This window comes from Schistocerca gregaria, unplaced genomic scaffold, assembly GCF_023897955.1.
Source record: "Schistocerca gregaria isolate iqSchGreg1 unplaced genomic scaffold, iqSchGreg1.2 ptg000474l, whole genome shotgun sequence".
Taxonomy (NCBI): Eukaryota; Metazoa; Arthropoda; class Insecta; order Orthoptera; family Acrididae; genus Schistocerca; species Schistocerca gregaria.
The window spans coordinates 1,269,433-1,274,656 of record NW_026061887.1 but is presented as its reverse complement, the minus strand read 5'-3'; positions in this window follow the sequence as shown (position 1 = coordinate 1,274,656).

Sequence of the window (5,224 nt, the reverse complement as noted above, 5' to 3'; positions counted from 1 at the left end):
TCGCAGAGAAAATCCCTGACCCCCCCCCCCGGGAATCACAGAGTTTTACTACGCCATCCTCGGATATTGTTCCGTTATGCGACAAGCACGGGCTCGACAGATGACTGTCAACCGAGCACGTCAACACTGTGAAGGGACCATCATTTGTACTCGTCAAATGGTTGGAATCATCAACGACTGCCCTCCATATCCCACGTTGTTTTTGTTGGAGTCTTCAGTCCTGAGACTGGTTTGAAGCAGCTCCTTATGCTTCTCTATCCCTCTGAATCTGCTTAGTGTATTCATCTCTTGGTCTCCCTCTACCATTTTTACTTTCCACGCTGCCCTCCAATACTAAATTGGTGATCCCTTGATCCTACCAACCGATCCCTTCTTCTAGTCAAGTTGTGCCACAAACTTCTCCCCAATTCTATTCAATACCTCCTAATTAGTTATGTGATCTACCCATCTAATCTTCAGCATTCTTCTCTATCACCATATTTCGAAAGCTTCTATTCTCTTCTTGTCTAAACTATTTGTCGTCCATGTCTCACTTCCATACATGGCTACACTCCATACAAATACTTTCAGTAAAGACTTCCTGACACTAAAATCTATATTTGATGTTAACAAATTTCTCTTCTTCAAAAACGCTTTCCTTGCCATTGCCAGTCTACATCTTATATCCTCTCTACTTGGACCATCATCAGTTATTTTGCTCCCAAAATAGCAAAACTCCTTTACTACTTTAAGTGTCTCATTTCCTAATCTAATACCTTCAGCATCAACCGACTTAATTCGAACACATTCTATTATCCTCGTTTGGCTTTTGTTGATATAATCTTTTATCCTCCTTTCAAGACACTATCCATTCCCCACAACTGCTGTTCGTAGTCCTTTGCTATCTCTGAGGTTTGCCGATGACATTGAGATGAAATAAATACATAAATCTATACTCGATGTTAACAAATTTCTCTTCTTCAGAAATGGTTACCTTGCCATTGCCAGTCTACATCTTATATCCTCTCTACTTCAAACATCATCTGTTATTTTACTTCCTAAATAGCAAAACTCCTTTACTACTTTAAGCGTCTCATTTCCTAATCTAATTCCCTCAGCGTTACCCGACGTAATTCGACTACATTCCATTATCATCGTTTTGCTTTTGTTGGTGTTCATCTTATATCTTCCTTTCAAGACACTATCCATTCCTTTCATTTGCTCTTCCAAGTCCTTTGCCCTCTCTGACAGAATTACAATTTCATCGCCGAACCTCAAAAGAAAACTTCGGAGTATGTATTAAAATCCATGGAGAAGAAATAAAAACTTTGTTTACTTCACTGCTTACTCAATATACAGATTGAATAACATCTGGGAGAGGCTACAAACCTGTCTCACTCCCTTCCCAACCACTGATTCCCTTTCATGCCCCTCGACTCTTATAAATGCCATCTTGTTTCTGTACAAATTGTAAATATCGTGTAAATACACTGTATATTACCCATGCCACCTTCAGAAATTCAAAGAGAGAAAACATTTGACAGTGCACTGGAATACTCTAAGGAAAGGCCAACCTACGTTTCTAGCTTTTGTAGACATAATCTATTTTCTAAGATAAGTCGTAGGGTCAGTATTGCCTCACGTATTCCAATATTTCCTAACTGATCTTCCCTGAGGTCGGCTTCTACCAGTTTTTCCATTCGTCTGTAAAGAATTCGCGTTAGTATTTTGCAGCCATGACTTACTAAACTGATAGTTCGGTAATTTTCACATTTGCCAACACGTGCTTTCTTTGGGATTGGAATTATTATATTCTTCTTGAAGTCTGAGGGTAATTTTTCTGTCCCATGCATTTTGGTCACCAGATGGTAGTTTTGTTAGGCTTGGCTCTCCCAAGGCTGTCAGTAGTTCTAATTGATTGTTGTCTACTCCTGGGGCCTTATTTCGACTTAGGTCTTCCAGTGCTTTGTCAAACTCTTGATGCAGTATCATATCTCCTATTTGAACTTCATCTACATTTTCCTCCTGTTGTATGATATTGTCCTCAAGAACACCGCCCTTGTATAGACCCTCTATATACTCCTTCCACATTTCTGGTTTCCCTTCTTTGCTTAGAACTGCGTTTCCATCTCAAATCTTGAAATCCATGCAAGTGGTTCTCTTTTCTCCAAAGGTCTCCTTAATTTTCCTGTAGGCAGTGTCTATCTTTCCCCTAGTGACTATCACGACAGCTGTCCCGCAGAAATATGTGGACGGCAATCAGCGCAAAGCGTGTGGCACGTGGTGTCCACTGACAAGCAAATATTCTGTTAGGCCAAATTATGACAATGGTATGATGCACACAGGAGTAAAAAACAAACCAGTTTGAGATGGGCTATAGTACCGTGTATACACGTATTCTTGGTCTGGTGCACAAGCCATGGACTACTTGGGTTGAGCTTAACGTGAGCTACTGATGTGTTTGGCTTTATTTAGGGCTGTCCACATGTTTCGCTTTCGTTCCTAAGTACAGTGTGCCTGGTGGTTCATAAAGAAAGTTTGCTTCACTCCAGACTTACGTCCATTGTTATTCCGTGGTCACGTGATCGGACGACATGCTCATATCACTGAGGCCTGTATGCCCTCAACGTGCACTCCTGTGAGAACATCATTTACCGCATTCACCAGCTAGTAGACATTATAAATAGATTTCATTTGCCGGTTACTTGTTTACTCTTTTGTGCAGAGTCAATGTATTTATGGCAAACAAACACCATCAAGTTCCATCGCCATGACATCACTTTATCCTTGTCCCTCAACACAGTACAGGTGTACAGCAATAAAGCTAGTTCACTGCGCAACTGGCATGTGAGCAACAATATTAGCCTGTTCCGTCTTCACTGGTGATCCAGATGTGATCTGTGCATAACATTTGGTGAAGGACTTTCGCTGATGTCTGTGACATGGAACCATTAGGTGACAAACCATCGAGTTTTTTGTAATAAGCCTCTGCATCCTTACATTTGTCCTATAGCCATCCCTGCTTAGCCATTTTGCACTTCCTGTCGATCTCATTTTTGAGACGGTTATATTCCTTTTTGCCCGCTTCATTTACTGCATTTTTATATTTTCTCCTTTCATCAATTAAATTCAATATATCTTCTGTTACCCAAGGACTTTTACTAGCCCTCGTCTTTTTACTTACTTGATCCACTGCTGCCTTCACTACTTCATCCCTCAAACCTACTCATTCTTCTTCTACTGTATTTCTTTGCCCTATTCCTCTCAATTGTTCCCTTATGCTCTCCTTGAAACTCCTTACAACCTCTGGTTCTTTCAGTTCATCCAGATCCCATCTCCTTAAATTCCCACCTTTTTGCAGTTTATTGAGTTTTAATCTACAGTTCATAATCAATAGATTGTGGTCACAGTCCACATCTGCCCCTGGAAATGTCATACAATTTAAAACCTGGTTCCTAAATCTCACGCATCGAGTGGCAGCTCGAATTCTGCGTACGACATCCCGTGTCCTATCAATTGATGAGTCATCGATAGGTGGGATGCATAATATGCGCTCCGCCCTGTGCCGCTGATTGCCCTCGCTAAGGTGCGTCGCGTATCGGGAGCTCTGGCTGCGATGTTCGTCAAGCATTTGATTGCGTCAGTCATACGTACTAAACTGCTGTTCTTCAGAATAAGCATTACCCCGACGCTTCCTCCGAGGTGTTACTCGTCTCCTACGTGGCGCAACAGGGAAAGCGCTTGTCAACGTTAGACTGTCGAACACCTTGTAAATTCGCCGCTGTGTTACACAGGTACGCCTATTATGGACAATACTGTACGCCTTGCAGTAGAACCTTTGTTGTGCGGGCTGCGACACCGCCTCACGGGTTTGTCTCTTGGTGGCTTCTTTTTTAGGTGCACTGCGTATGCTGATGATCTGATGTTACCTCTTCGTGACGAACATGATGTTCGCAAATCATTGGATTGGTTAGCCACTTCGAAGCTTCGAGATGCCGTGTAAATGTACATAAATCAATGGTTTTGAACACTGGCGTGGGATGACACCTGCGAGGGTGGCACTGCGCGATAAAATCCGTTGTCTCGGTATCGACTTCACGGACTACATCTCACGCACGACCACCATCAATTATCGGAGTCTCTTGCAAGTGCTGGGCTTGTGGATCTTCGTCTTCGTGTGTAGGACCTACATCAACGGACCGAATATATTAACGTCTATCGGGCATCGCGAATTCCGCACGTAGCGCAAACACTACCGATGCCTAAACACATAGCTCGGAGCATCGTGGCCGCATTCGGTTCCTTTGTCAGCGCTGGAATGATATTAAAGGTTCGATATTACTCCGTCACTCTTCCGAAAGAACGAGGCGGACTTGGCCTTGTCAGTGTTCACTATCGAGCAGTATTTCTCTTCGTTAGTTTGCACCGCAGGCTTTGGCGACGATGACCGACCAGCCTCACCGGCCTACTGACGGATGGCCTGGCACCGTGTTCCCTTGACCCTCAGGTCAGACACGGGTGCCCTTTTCCTGCTCTGGCAGGCTTTACCTGGAGTACGGCAACCTCCCCGTCTCTCGCTTACCAACAGCCAGTCACCTGCCGCACACTACTTCGCCGCCGGTCGCTTAATGTCGTCGAATTGACGTGTCCTACCGTGCACTGGAACGTAGTATGGTGCTCTGTCAACGCGGTGACGCTCGATCCTGGTGTACGTTCGACCTGGTATTCGAGGGACTCTCCATAGGACCCATCTTGCAGATTCGCCTTATGTGTGAACTGCAACGTCTAGAATAGAGACCAACACCGGCTCCGTTGTGGGCCAGTGGAAGAGATCTGGTGTTTTGAGCGTCAAAGTCTGGCTCTCTTTTTACGTATGTCACCCTCTTATGCCGATTCCCGCACTCTACTCTACCCGGACGATGTTTATTATCCGAGGACGAAACACAACGCTGTCACGTAGATACAGTGCATGTACTACAGCTATTAAAACATCGATATCTAAGCCTCTTGTGGCGGTAATACAACACTAATGCTGTAGGTAGATAATAAATTTAAACAAATTTAAAGAAATTAATACAAATTTACAGAGATTATATTCGAAGTGAATTGGAAACACGCTACTAACTCCCACCGGCTGCTAGAGCAAATTTCGTGAGCAGAGTGGATGGTTGTAGTGCTATAGTCGTTAAAAAAAAGATTTATGTCTAGTTCATGTAATACAGTTATTCATATCTCAGCCTGTTAT